This window comes from Balearica regulorum, chromosome 4 (genome assembly GCF_011004875.1).
Source record: "Balearica regulorum gibbericeps isolate bBalReg1 chromosome 4, bBalReg1.pri, whole genome shotgun sequence".
Taxonomy (NCBI): Eukaryota; Metazoa; Chordata; class Aves; order Gruiformes; family Gruidae; genus Balearica; species Balearica regulorum.
In genome coordinates, this window is record NC_046187.1 from 24,066,593 (window position 1) to 24,082,420 (window position 15,828).

Below are 15,828 nucleotides of genomic sequence, written 5' to 3' on the forward strand. Positions count from 1 at the left end.
ATACAACTGCCCCAAACACCTAAATGTTTCGCTCAGCCCTTTCTGTGCAGACTCTTCTCTTTAACACCCTGGGAGCTCAAACCGAAGAGAAGACACACAGCATTCTGAGGCGGCACACAGCATTCTTGCATGTAAACTTCCCAATCATCCCAAAGATGTTGGAGCTGTATTGCCATAGGCAAATGCAACTACATCTAATTGTCTCCCTTATTTTAAGTGTTATATTTTTTGTATGAAATATATAACTTTTGTTTGACAGTGCAACAGGGTGGTCCTCTTTGAGTAGTCAAAAGAACCTGGAGCCAGTTTCCCCTCACACTCCCCCCCCAACCAGTACGCTCTTTTTAAGGAAGTAGATGTGTGAAGGAGCAGCAGACAAGATAGAGACCGGAGCCAGATGTTCCTCCGAGACCTGCCTCCTGACTGGGATAGAATCCCAGCTGTTCGCTGACTCAGGGGGATTCCAGGCAGAAAGCTCTGGGATTTGTCGTGTGTGCGCGAGAGAAAAGCACAGCCTGCACTTCCCTACGCTGACTCTCCCTAGCTTGCAGATGGAGGGGGGAGGTGTGTGCTTGGCTGGGAAAAGGATGCTGCGAGGACGGCGAGCGTGTGCCGAACAACCCTTCTGGGAGAAAGCCTCAGCTCCCAAAATCGTGCTGATGAAGTAGGTAGACGCATTTCTCCTGGGACCTGTATTAAGAAATCCTGCTCTGTGAAGCGAACTGCTGCCTTAAATAGTCTGGGCGTTAGTCTAATTTATAGGAAGAATGCTGAGGAAATGGCTCTGCTGTGGATGTGCTGCAGGCTGACAGCTTGCGCCTGGCTTGTAAAAATATATTAGATATTTCTGGGCATATTTACAAACAACTCCTAGTTAGGATAATAAACTGCTTGGCCAAAGTCAACATAAGGTGCAGCACACATTATATCCCTGACCAAGACATACCTTCCATCCAAAAATCATGATTCCGCCTCAGAAAATCTCTCTGCTCCAACCTGTGATTACTGCCTTTGATTCTGTGGGAAGACAGAGTTTTCCTCCACCATTGGTCCTGTGTGTCACAATCCCTAACTGAGGGTCTGGTGGGATACGGCTCCACAGGCTGTACAGGTCACTTGCTTGGAGATGTCTACAGAGAATGTGCTACAAAGAAGGAAGAAAAGCCCATCCTTAGGGTGGCTTTTATTTTATACTTTTTCCAACGTTCAGGAACAGGTGCCACACATGCAAATGCCCTGCCAAATAGGTATGTGAGGCTCTTGCATATAAATTCTGGAGAGGTGCACAGTTACCCAGGACTCTGAAGGCATGCATGGCAAGCTTCTGTACTCTGTACCTGTGCTTATTCATGGTGCGTTTCGTTATGAGACACGGGCAGTGACAATCACCCACGCCAGAAGAACTAGGGCAGTCTGTGGCTCTTCGCTGCTGAGCAGGCATGTCATTCAGCTGCATCTAAATTACCTCTTCAGGCACGGGGGTCTTGGGCTGCGAACCACCTGGGTTATCGGTCCTCTGCCACTTCAGGTGGGGTGTGCAGGTTAAAGGGAGAGAGCTGTGCACACAGTAATGACTGTGGCTTTGCTCTGGCTGGCTCAGCAGGGCTGAGTTGCCCATGAGGCTGACCCTCCTTGGAGCTGCCCACTGCTGATGGTCCCCAGCCCCTGGGACGATGCGTAACGCCGACCCGGGGCGGTGAGTACGGATGGCTGAGGTCCAGCACTGCCGACAGAGTTAAAACTTGGCAGCTCTGCAGGCTCACTTTCACTCATGGCCAGGATTAGGAGCACCTCTCATCCTCCTTGATAAAGCCCAGCATGGGAGTGGATTTGAAGCTCTGCTTCTGCAGATTTGAAGCTCTGCTTCATGTTGCTGCACCCCACATCTTCACGGTTTTGAGATTTGCCTCCAAAAACCTGACCGTAAAGTGGCAGTGTTGGTGATGCCATGTCTCAGCTTCAGCTCCTGGACAGGAAGAGCAGCAGAAGTGAAGTACGACAGAAGGAGGAGTTACTGCTCCTCTGGCTGCACTAAGATCCCCTCTGGAAAAACAGCTTATTAGTATTTTATACTAGTGCTTTTAATTGGTAGTGTTACTTGCTGGCTTTGCAATACAATAATCCCAAGAAGACGGGTTCGCATTCAGCTAAGCACTGTTAGCTAGCACAAGGTGAGAAATTCCCTGCTCAGAAAGGCTGCCATTTAAATAGATAAGGCAAATTGTAGGAGGAGAAACAGAGCTAGAGAAAAGTGAAAAGACTTGCTCAAGGTCACATGGCAGATCAGTGGCAGATCAACAAAACTGTCTGGGTCTCTGAACCGCCAGTCTGCTGTCCTGCAAAATCTTTGGAAAAAAGTCTCTGATAGCTGTAGCTATCCTCGTGCCCATAGCGAGCCTGTGCAAATAATATATCATAACTCAAATTCTGGCATCCCAGAAATAAGAATTCCATATTTTATGCACTTGGAGTATGATCCCCTAATGTGAAAGCAAAACGGTTTGTTGGATTGGTCATTTATTTTTAAAAAATAACTTTTGGAAAGCATAGTTGAACTGAAGTTTATTTTTTTTCCGTGGTGAGAGGAACATGCTGGTGACCATAATCTTGGCTAAAATATAGGATAAGGAACTCTTCGTCCTTCCCCCCCCATGTGCTATTTTGAGTTGGCATGTGTTTACAGAGATAACATTTGATGTCATAGTTGCCACATTTGACAGAGAAAAGCCTGAGAGAACCATTAACTATAGGACGAGTCAGCAAACTAAGGCATCTTTGTCCTTTGCTAAATGATTAGCCCAAAGCAATGCTTCTTCTGAAGTTTCCAGCCCAAGAAAATCCTACAAACAAACATTCTAATAGCTATTATAAAATAAAGAATCCTTTATACATAACAGAATTTTACAACTGTGCAAAATCAACTCATCTTTATTGCCCACAAGAAAAACTATTTATTTGTATTCATTTCTAAATGCATTATAGCAAGGTTAACTACAGATTTGAAGGCATCAGTGAATGAGAGAATAGAAACTAGAGACAAATAGGAGTCAGGATGCCAGATTTCTTTTTCTGCTTTGTTGCTTTGTAACCCTGGGTATGTCACTTCACCTCCCCACCTCAATGCATCTATATGCAACGAGAAGAGTTCTAATTCACAGAAAGATGCTTCTCCTCCTGCTGTAGACCCAGGTACTTGACACTCCCAGGGATCTGCTTGTGAAGATTTTGGGAGAAGTTTTTTTCTCAGTGAATCCAGGTAATGTCCAATGAGCTGTGAATCCTGCAGGATCATATTATTCAGTAGATTAGACATCGCTGTCAAAAAGAATTGCATGGAAACTGCATTCCCACAACACTGCTGGTCACAGCTGCTTTGAAGACCCTTGAGGGGGAGGACGATGCTGGTCCATGATGAAGCCCCAGACCACACTTTGATTCTCTTAGATGCCTCCGAGCAAGCAGAGGAGCCACTGATACTTTTGCCTGCAGCTCAGCTGGTTTTTGGACTGTAAAACTCCCTCGCCATAACTGCGAAAAGGGGAAGATGGGAACGGGATAGGGACAGCTCAGTTTGTCTCTGTAGAGGAGGGAAATACAGCACACAGGAGGTCCTTTGAATAAGGGGATCTGAACAGCTGGGGGAACATCCCATGGTGAAGCATATTTAACTTCACTGCTAATGGGTTAAGAAGAGGGAGATGATTATTTTTAACACACTACTTGTGAAACATTTTTCCTGTTCCTTGAAGAACTACTTTGACAAAAGGTGTGGCACAGATGCCCGTAATAGTAAATGCTGTTACTGGGAAACATGGCACTACATTGCATCCATAAGAATGTAAAGTTCCCTCTTGGAAAAGACTGTTTTAGGCACTTCAAATTTTTCCATACTTTCCTTCATACTAAAAACATTCATGAAGGGTGTCTATCTTTGGTTGATGATTTATTTATCTTTTGGTTAAAGATTCAGCAGAAATGGCTCAGCCAGGGATAATGAAATTAATCTGTCGTTTGGCTGGTTTTCTAAAGGGAGAAAAACACCTCCATCCTGCTGCAAAGCACTGGCTTCTATGCGCTTAGGAGCAGGGAGGTGAATTTGCTGACAGGGTTACTCTGGTGTCAGGAACATGCCCTTTGCTTTCCTAAATAATATAAGTCAAATTTGTGAAATTCTAGTTTGGACACACTCTGGAGAGACTTGCTAGAGCTGGGTAGCTAAATTTTCTGCAGATTACACATGCTGTAGCTCTCATCAGACTACAGCTGCTGTAGGAAACACACATCAATGTGTTACAAAGCCAAAACACCGCGGTATGTCTCAGCTCGTTCCCCACGACGATGGTGAGGTGGGGGCTGCTGCTTGCTTCACTTTCTGGAACCAGCCAGTCATCTGTCAAACAGACCCGCAGGCTACACTTTTGAACCCCAGCTATCCAGCCCAGGCTCCACTGGGCTGGGCATGCTTGTCCTCGGCTAGCTTGGAAGATCTCAAGGAGAGTTTGTGGTCAAGTGGTGGTTGGAATCACCACGTTTTGTAAAGCAGAGCTTGCCAAAAGAATTAAGTCACCCAGGCCAGACTGAAATTTAGGGAGAGCTGAGCGCTTTCTCCGTAGATATGATGGAGAGCTAAGCATTGCTTGAGACAGAAGGGTGCGCCTAGCTGGAGGCCACGACAGACAGCATGGACAAGGGCACTGTGGCATTAAGGAATTGCTGCAATGGGTCATATCCCCTCCAGAGTTCGTAAGGACGAGCAGAGGGCAACTGGCATGGATAAGGGAGGCGACACCAGCGGTTGTGGTTAGAGGTGTTCTTCACCAGCACGGTGAAGAGCATGCCAGGGGAAGCAGCTCAGCCTGAGTGTCTGGGCCCTGCTGCCTGCATCACCCCTGCCGTGGCCGTGCAAAGCCAGGTGGCTGCTGCTTCCACCCGGGAAGGGCTCAGGGCTGAGGTGACAGCAGCTGCGGCTGGTTAGGAAGCGGGACTGTCACCGTCAGCTGGACTAGGAGTGACATGCCTCTGTCCCCAGGATTTTGCACATAGGAACAGGGTTCTGGTCTATCCCATTTTCTCTTCCCACCATCTGGCAAAGCGGGCTGCCTCTGCCTTTGTCTTCTTATCCCTGGAGAGAAAACCGGTGGTTTGCTACACAGCTGAGAAGCCTGAAGCTGAATCTTTACTCATGGGTGGGGACAGGGGACCGAAGAGCAGTACTGGTGTGCAGCCTTCAGCTCCCGGGACCGTGCCTACGTGATCAGGACTGGCAGCACTTCAGACTTCCACAGTATGTCTCCTGGCGATGTCCCCAGCCCATGGTGGGTCAGGACCTTGCTGTGCAAAATTCCCCATGCCTGGCATGGGGCTGCAATAGGCCCCAGGATGGAGACCTGAGGGCACACGGTGGCTCTGCCGCGAGTCAGCATTGGAAGTTGGTAGCTTATACCTACACATGAGCAGTTTTATACCTATGCATGGAGATTATGACTTGTTATGTTAGCTAGAGAAGGGAGATGTGGGGAGCTGGAGTTTGAGGGGGCTTGTAATCAGTGCCACCCTGATCCTCCTGCGACAGAGCAGGAGGCTGTCAGAAGTGTTGGCTCTAAGGGAACACTGAACAATACGTTTTTCTGCAAAATCCTTTCTTCAAACACCATTTAGTCCAATGGCAATAATTGGACTAAATAACATGTTACAGGTAAATAATGCCTGCAGCATTTGTACCATGTAACAGTGAGTACCGGAAGAGCAAGATCGTCACCTCTGCAGTATCCTAGCTTTGTGAAAACTTCTCGACTTTAGCCTCTCTGTGCTTATTTCACCATGTTAAAAATGAAGACAATACTTTTCCTTTTTGTCTTCCCCAGGAAAATTTTATTTGCCTTCTACCCTCAGGAAAACAGAGAGAGAAAAACAAAAGGAAAAAAAAAGAGAAAAAAAAAGCAAACAGAATTAGATTTCTTTTTCCTTAAAAATTTTGAACATTTTAAAACCCAAACATTTTTCACAAAAAAAGCTCACATCTGTTATTTATAAAATTCCATTTTTATGTGATTTTTCTATTTTTTACTGGCTCCCATTCAGATACCAACAAAACAAATCAGGCACAAGTATTACATGTTGTACCAGTAAGTGCTAGAGTCCTTAAAAGAATATAGCAGCGATTATTTTTTTTCTAAAGATTTGGCAAGGGAGGTGTGTTTGGAGGAGGGATAGAAGGAAGAGTGGTAGCTTGAGAACAAAGAGAAGGGTGATTAATAGAGTACAACCCTCTTTATCTTCTTTGTCTCCAGATACCAAAAGTATTCAGGTGAGTAAGGAAAATGGCAAGTAAGCATTACATCCCTCATGAGAACCTCAGTCAAATGAAACAGACTTTCAGATAAATCCATTTTCTTCTTCAGATGAATATACTCAAAAAGGCACAAGCTTGTCACCTTGGGCACTAGACTTATTTTTAAACATTTATCTAGTCAGCATGCCAAGCTCCTACATATGCTCACAAGCAAAATTCTTAAGCCCAGTGCTTTATAACTGCAGAATGGTGCTGTTGTCTTTCTTGGGAAATGCATTATTCCAGCGGAGCCTGCACACAGAAGCCGTGTCGCTTCGACCACTCGGGCATAAGAGCACCAGCACAACCTTTCCCCTCTCCCCCACGTCGTGACTGCCATTATACCAATATAAAGACCCCATACCGATATTATTATTCCTCTCCAGGAAAAGGAATGAATTGCAAGCACCTTCCTGCCACTGTAGGCGAATTGATACCAGAGGCTGTAGATGCAGTTAAAAGACCCCCCTCATGCTTCCCCCTTCCAGGTCTCCTGCACAACCGACACAGTTACACTGGTACAAAATCTAGCTATAGAGCAGGCTTTCATGGACCAGGAGTCTTTACCCTTTTTTAATCCACTTAGATTAACAGCAGTGTGCTGCTAATTCACATGGCAAAGAGCAAAGGGCTTTCTGCAAAGCACAACTTTTTCTTGTAGCAAAAATAGATGAACCCACTTTCTCCAAAGAATTGATTACTGGATCCTTTGTGGATTTTGTACAGCACTCTGGTCGTGTGAATTAGGTGTAGTTTGGAGAAAGCAAAAGCTTAACATCCCCCCTCTCCAGCCATATGTGGAGAAAGAAGGAATTTGTGTTTAAGTTTAAGATTGTAAAAAATACAACAGCTGTATTTTTTTTTACATGTAACATTTTCTGTTTTACATGTAATACCAAGCATTTTAAAATAACAGAAATACAAAGCCGCCTGAAGTTTTCCTGAAATGTCTGTCATGCTAAGAATCTCAATCTCCATTAAACTGGCAGCACATTTTAATGGGAAACAAATAAAATCATGAATTTGTTATGTTAAGGGCTAACTTTGTCCTGTTAACATCACTATCCAAAGGAGCCTTGGTCCATAAAGAAGTTTTTTATGAGATGGACAACTAAATATTATGGATTTATTAAATAGTAAAGGATTATGTGCACTTCACAAACATAACTTATTTAGATTGGGTTTTAGGCCACTCAGGATTTTCACTAATAGGTATCAAGCAGTTCAGGATCCAGGCTATTGCTGCTGCCTCAGTTGAGATAAGCTGCTAAAGCAATTTTTAGATACGACATGGTCTCCAGCATACTACCTACCATTTGGTTACATCAGTACTATTTGACCTAATGCAATAAAGAGAGGTGCTGCAATAACTCTAAGAGAATAGAAATATATATATATGCACAGAGTAGCAGGTGTCACCAGAAATGATCATAAACTGGAGGGGAGGCACATGAAGGCAATTTGTACCCATGTTCATTTAATTTTTTAAATCTCCTCTAGCATTCGGAATTTTTCTTTCTGGAAATTTTCTCAAAGCAGTGGGAGATCCCTCAGCAATTAAATGAAAATAAAAATATTTTAAAACTTCCAACACTGGGTATAAGTATATGAATCAGGCAGTGACATTATTCACATAGTTAAAGTTAGGCTTATACTTCAGTACTTTGCTGAAAGAACCAAACGGATTTTTCCCTGCTTGCTCAGCAAAGGAGTTACCTCAGTGTTAACAAAAAGACTTTCTGTATGAACTGGTTATTAGTCACATTCTGTCTGTCAGATTTCTCTTCCTCCTTGCCTGATGCCACATCTACTAAATCTCCATTCACCTGTAGAGTAAAGCAAATAGAATAAACCAGGACCTGATTTTTTTGTATGAAGTATTACCAGAAAATCTCAGTCTGGAACCAAAAAATAGAAAACCTGGTGGATTAGTAGAGATTAAAACTACAGAATGTTATTTTCTCCCACTATTTAGCCACATTTGAGGGTAGCCTTAAATCTGCACTGATTTGCACTTGCCATTCTTTTAAAATCTTCCAGTGGAAAATTGAGATTTTATTTTCTTGACAGTAAAATGTCAGTGGCAGTATAACAGGCCATGATGGAGATCAAGATTGCATGGCCCTTCTTTTCCTCTTCCCTTCCTTGGGCTCTGTTTCAGTTTCTTACCCTGTGATAAATGGCACTTAGATCCAGGCAGATCCTGCTGTACCGCAAGCACAGCTTCCTTAAGCATAACATCGTGCTCTCTGTACCAGCACGCAGCCGGAGCCTGGGGTAGAGCAGAGCACATACCTCCACCCAGCCTCCTGAAATGCAGCGAGGATATGGGCGTAAGCTGTTCTCTGTGCACGTCAGATCTGGAAAGTAAAAACTGATTTTTGTTTTGTATAAAGCATAGAGCCATCATCATCGCCAAACATAACCATGATGCTGATGATAATTTCTGCTAATAATGATAACTTCAGTCTAATGCATATCGTGGGGGGTAGTGATGTTATCTTGCTTACCAACATGGAGACCTTTTCAGCTCCCGTCCTGCAAATTATATCACACAGTTGGTGCTCCATAGAGAAAAGGCTCCTCTTTAGTGGACCAGATGGCAGGTTTAGAGCTTTTAAAGGCTGTATCCAAAACACACCAGAGCAAACAGACTCGGTCATTTTGCATCCAGCGACTCTCTGCTGAGCACATGAAACAAAGAGCTAGCTTCTGCGCTCACATAGATGCACAAAGCTGATCATTTCGGCTTTGTGAGGAGGGATTAATTCCTGATGGCTGTGTCTCGCCTGTGAGACAAGGATGCTCCGTATTACCTCACCTCGTGGAGGTCTCTCTGGTTCCCTCCTAGCTCACAGACCCCCTTTCCTCCCTGCAGACTGGGCAGGGGGCAAAGCAGAGTGACTGCATCATCCCAACACAGAGTCAAGACGTAGCTGAGGCAGACAGCAGGACCCAGGAGCTAAGCGGTACTCAGGGTCAGACTGCATAAACACAGTCAGTATTAAATCTGTATTATTTGCTTTCGCTGCAGTGCCTCGGGTCTCTGAGAACCTTACTGTGCCAGGCACTATACAAGTCCAGAACAAACTTACCCCGATATAGACTTTGAATAAGGACAGTATTGAAACATTACAGATTTAGAACACAGCTTTTAAAGATATCATTAAAAATATTTTAAATCCCTGGTTTTTTTGAGCAACACCACCCCCCAGCCCTTTAGAGGGGAGACCTTGTCAGGCACTAAATAAATGTTTACAGAAAGGTGTTTATGACTCAACATTAAATAATGATTTAAGATGGAAATGTTGACAGAGTCTGACTGCTAGCAATACTTCTAAGAATCTCGATGCATCTGGGAATTTATTTTCTTTTACAGCCTATGATAAAAAAAGAGAATAGCTCTATCCATGTTTTAAAATAAAAGCAAAACTTCAAATCACGGGCCAAACAAAATTATCCTTAATTCCAGAAAACAGGAATCTCTACTGGAAACAGGGACAAAACCTCTACTGTAGATGTTTTAGCCAGAAAAAAATAAAAAATCGTCTCCATATGTCGCATAGATTCTTTTTTCTGTTTACAATTCATTGTTTCAGAAGTTAGGATTTTTAACTAGTGCTATTTTCATTTCTCTGTTCCTCTTGTTTGTCTTTTTATCTTAAACTGTGTATTTGTTTCATAAAAGTCTTCTTAATTTTGACCCACTGGTGGCCCAACTAAGCGCTGAGCTAATATTGACTAATATTTCAAAATAAATTGCTCCCTCTAGTGAGATCGCAGCAGTACTGATGTTGAGCAGATGTGACTGAAACCTGCTTGAATGTATTTTTCTGTACCACTCGATTAAGCGGTTGGCTCATTATGGATTTGATTCTGCGCTCCTTAGACAAAACCCCAGATGATATCAAGGAGACTTGCCTGACCAAGGAGTGCATGATAAGACCTTCTGTATTTAAGATAATATTATTTACAAAGGCTTATGCCTCCTACACCATTAAAACCTTCCCTTAAACAACGCGCCAATTAACTAGCAGACCTTTGGAGAAGCACGCTAGCTTGCAGAATGCTAAAGCCTTTGCTATGAATAGATTTCATACAAACAATACTGTTATCGCCGTCTCCTTCGTTTCTTTTAGCTCCAAGAAAGAAAAAAAGTCCAATTAAAGGTAGACCTCATTCCAAACATGAGCCGGATGAGCTGGATGTTTCAGGATGCTTCCAGATGTCCAGCGGCTTTTAAAGTAAAAAAAATATTAATATGGTATATTTTGTGGCATCTTTAAAAGGCTCCTGAGCAAAAAGACATTAAAAAGGAACAGTATTAGCATTCTTTTCAGCACCTTCTATCATGTCAGCGTGGTAGTATTGGAAATAAAACATTTCATAAAGAAATGGGTGCCCTTTCTCTTTTTAATTAATAGACCTTCTCTGGGACCACTTGGGAATAACTCCCAGGGAGGCAAGGAATCGGGCACTGGGACACTTCTCTGCTGATTGGTGCGAGCTCCTCATCGGCAGCATTATCCTGAAGCTGGCTACGCCGTCACTGCATCTGGCCACACCGCCCAGGGAGGCCATCGCTCAAGGAAGTCCAGCCTGGGCGGCCTCCCGGCAGCTCCCCAAGAGAAACTGTGCTGGTAGAGAAGCAGAAAACCAGTAATTGGTGTCTCATGATCAGCCATCCCGCTCTCTGCTCCCTGCTGGCAGCTGGGCAGGGGCTGCTGCTGGCAGAGGGTTTGTGCCCGGGCTGCCGGAGAGGCTGGCAGTGGACCTGCCGCCTGTCCCCACCAGCGGCAGCAGGTCTGGGGGGCTTTCGGCAGAGGTTACCCACCAGCACGGCCAACCTGACGCCAAGAGCAGCAGTGCTGTGGAGCTACGCTGGCTGCCACAGGGTGATTTCATTAGCAACACAGCCTGATTTCATTAGCAGGATGATTGGATTAGCGTCCGATGAGTGGCTGTAATGAGAGCGGCCCCAGCCACCCACCCCTGCCCTCCCTCGCATGCCAGTGGTGTGGGGGACTCGACCTGCTGAAGGTTTGGGTGTTGCCCGACCTCAGGCGGGGCGACGGGGCGCTGCAGACCGCACAGTATGGCAGCAGGGCATTTCTTTCTCTTGCCTGCTGCGTGGAGAAGACACAAACCCTTGGCAGGCTCCCAGCCCCCCAAGAGGGGTCTCCCTCATGACCTGGCCTCAGGACAGCCAGGGAGGTGTTGTGCTGGGAGGAGCCATTCCCTTCCTCGGGCTGAGCTCATCCCCAAGCACTACCATCGTCCCCTGCTGTGGTGAGGAAGCAGAGCAGCTGTGGGTGACCCTGCTGCAGAGAGCCCATGAGGGGAGCTGGGGCAGTGATGTCCTTGGGGGCTGTGTAGGGACCTCACCGCCCAACGGCCAGCGTGAGGTGAAGCCAGAGCTGCCCCGGGTGCTTGCGGTGGTGCAGCTGCAGGAGGCTGCCATGCCACGGGGGCCCAACTCAGCTGTCGCCTGGAGCCCAGCGGCAGGGCCAAGCCTCCATCCATGCTCTCAGGAAGAGGCTTTTTACTTTAAAGGAGAAAAACAGTGGCTCAGCTGGCATGTGATGGATATATGGAAGAGGCCTTGGCCCACTCAGACGGTGTAAGAGCAAGGCCACCCCACTGGATGAGGTAGGCGTGAGGGGAGGCAGGAGACATGCTGGAAATACAAGCACCTTGTGCTCCAAACCTTTGTTTCAGGGTGAACTCTGCCCCGCTGCTGGGCACAAGGCTTTGTTCACCATAGCCCATGCAATATCAGCTGTGCAAGGGAGGTCCATCCCTCTGACAGCTTCTCCTCCTCATCTGCCTGCCAGAGAGGGGCTGCACCACCTGTGCCAGCCGCTATCCCCTGGTCCTGAGGGGACTGGTGCCTGATGCCTGGCTGCTCTCCAGCCTTGGCCACCATTTCCTGGCTTCTTGCTCTCCAGCCTCCCTTTTTAATGCCTTGAAAGCATCACTGAATCACTGAGGCTACAGACACAGTCATGACCATGAGTCTGGGTCCGTTTTCTGTAAGCAAAGCTTGACTGGCCGGAGAAGTTCTCTGGAGGTCTGAGCAGACCTGTGTGTGCAGGAGACCAGCCACCATAGGCAGCGGTGGATGATTCGGCCTTCTATAAATGAAGTAATGCCTTAAAGGCAGATGCTAAGTTTTCTTAAACAATTATATCCTAACTTCTTTTCAGTGAGGAATAAAAGAACATATGACTTTCAAAAGCAATGGATTAAGAAAACCAAACACAAGCCTGTTTGAAATGTTGAGGACTTTGTTGCTGGCTACTGTCAGGCCCTGGGGGCACGCTGCCTCTCAGGGGAAGCAGCTCTGCAGCACGGGCCCTGCCATTCCCTGCTACACCTCCGGCAGTGAGAGCTCCTTCCCAGCTGCAGTGTGGGTCCTGCCATGGCCTCTCAGCATTTTGCTGAGTGCAGCAAGTTACCCGGCACGATCACGGGCAGACGCTTGTTTCCACAATCCCTCAAAGCACGAGTTTGTGTGTGTGTTTGTAAAGAAAGTCAAGTTTGCAAGGAAAGGTAATCTCTTTTTAGTGCCTCAGTTGCTATAGGTGAAAAAAGGTAAATACCTGGCTCAGGATGGTGTAAGGGAGTTTATGGGCATTTATGATTGCTGAAAATTACACACGCCTGTTTTGGCTAGGATTTTTTTTTTTTTTAAGTTGCAAACCACTGCTTGAGGTAAAATAGCCATCATGCCAGAGTCCAGTGTGCCTGCTGCATACAAGCTCATTGCAACGGTCTTGAGTTCTGAGTGTTTGGTTTCTTGGTCCTTCATAGAAGTGCCCACTGTTTTTTGAAACATAACTTGCATTTTCAGAAATTTCATATACCTCAAATGGTTAAATATAATCTTCAAAAGTGACATAGAAGCTTATTGTATGGGTTGTTTTATTTTTTTTTCACCATGCATATAAATTTTAGCGTTAATGATTGCCATTTATTCTAGGTTAAGTAGTCTTACGTGATGTTACTTAGAAGCACCTGCGTGCTTAATGACTGGTACTGTTCATAAGATCTCTAAGGCAACTTTTTTTTTTTTTTTAAAGACGTATTACAAATATTTAAGGATGTGTTTCCGTAAGCACGCAGGCTGTGTTAAAGCCGGTATAATTAAATGTAATGGCAACCAACTGTCACTAGAGGCTGCTCTTAATACACTGTGGAGAAATATAAACGGAAAAACTTCACTGCAAGTCCTCCATCTCCCATTAAAGCGATTTTTTTTCCTTTCTTTTACAAGAGGAAAAAAAGTTCATCACCATGATGCATCTGCTTGGTTATCCTATTTATTTCCACTGCTCAACCATTCGTTTAACCATAAAATCATTCTAGCTATTACAACCCTGTGAGATTAGGCAATACATGGACAAACCGCATTTCCCAGACCACGAATATTCCCTTTTTTTTCTAGTGCACACAGAAAATAGATCAAATTTTTGAGGTGTATTTTAAGAAGTATTTGAGAAAAAGCTCCTGATTATAGTAGGAAATTTATGTTTTACTTTAACATATTTTTTGGAGCAATACATTTCCCATAGTAAAAACTTAATGATACTTCACGAATATGTTTTCTGATGCTTGCTGTTTTCTGTCCTTAATCTTCCCCATCTGATTTGTCTTTAACAGGCTGCATTCATCTTCTATGTAAGGAGTCCCAGCTAAAATAATAAAAATCCCTTCAATATTTTGCAACGAACTCTTAAATATTTTGTGCAGAACTGTTAACATCTAAACCAGGTGTATTTAAATAAACAAAACACAGGCTGTTTCTGTCACCAGGTCACGCACGTCAACTTTGCTTTGGCAACTTAACTGCATCTCTGTTCCTCTGTCCTGCACATTGTTTCCATGTTCATTTGGACAGCCACGAAGGTACACCAAAAATGTCTTTTTCCTGAGTAAACCCACCCATCCATTAGATCAGAATGAGCAGTTTGTTTTGGCCAAATGAGGTGTTCCCCATTCTTTCAAAATGTAAAGATGGCCAAACATTTCTTGCCCTGCTCTGTTGTCTTCTAGGTGTGCATCTGCAGACATGAGTAGGGGACACGGGGAGCAGTCTGGCCAGGGTGCAGAGCAGGTGCCGTATCGGCGTGTTAGCGTAGCATCATGCTTGCATGAATAACGCCCTTCGTCCTAGCCCTGACTTTTCTGACTGGGCCACTCTAGTGCCAACTGAGACATGCTGTTTGGCAGCACACCTGATTTCCCCCTCCTGCAATCTGATCTTAGCCATAGCTGACTTTCCCCTTCATTGAATTGTTTCAATGCTAATTACGCCTTGTTGGCTCTGCTGGCTGTTCCGTTTTTGTAATATGTGGTGACTGACTCAATGTTCATTAAAACCAGTCCCTGCTTGCATCAGCCTTTCTCAAATTGCACAATTGTGTGCTTCTGTTTTGTGGCTAGGGCAATACCTGAGGGTGTAGTTTGCTCTGGTTCACCTCCTCGTTTGCGCTGGTTCACTTTTGTGCCTGGAGCTTGTCTTTCCTCTGTTGCAGTCTGGCCGGGGAGCTCAACAGCCCGTATGTGAAGCCAACAGTCGTGTTATTTCAGGAGCACATTTTTGTTTGTTTGTTTTTCTTCTGAACTAGGGAGGAGGGGAGTGAGTCTGTGCAGCTTGAATGAAGCTTTGTTTTCTGTTGAGGAAATGAAAAGCTGAAATCTTGTCTCGCCTGACACAGAAATGTTCCTTTTCACAGGACTGAGCCTTTTGGTTTGGAGTCCTTGAGGTGGTAAAGTAAAAGAAGGGCTGCATTTACAAGAGCACTGGAGAAGAGGAACGCCCCTTATGTGCTGTGGTTGGAGACCTTATGCGGGAGGTGGAAGACTTTGTGAATTATTGTTTCTGCTGGAGAGAATTTTAAACCACATGTCTGCCCTTTCAGGCTATTGCTCAAACCACTGTACTATGGAACAGTGATCTTCTACATTTCTAATTACTTAGGGCCTATTAATGCAGATCTGAGCTTATTAGCAGCCTCTATTGAAGACATCTATCTTTACTTAAAGTAATAATAAAATATAAGGGAGCAGGAATCCTGTGTTGTCAGATGCTCATATGAAGCACCAAACTAGAAAGATACTAATTTGCTTTTGATCCTGGCTGTTATTTAAGTACCATGGGAGAATTCGGAAGACCAGGTCCAGTATACTGCCATGTGGAAGAGTTCACATGCATTTCTGTGGAGGACACAGAACTGAGCATTGATCTGCTTGCTTCCTTTGCCAATGCTCGAGCCCAGGAAAAAGAGGATGATGACTTTTCATCAGTGATTTTGTAACTTCAGGTCCATAGTGTTTTCTCCAGCTGAAGTTGCTTAATGAACCTGGGTGGGCTGTAATTTCAGTTTGCTGAAAGTAACTATTTGCTAAAATAAATGAATCAAATCAAGTTTTGGCTGCCCACCAGACACCTAGAAAATCTGCTTCTTAGACTGCCACAGCAACTCTTTTGGCTC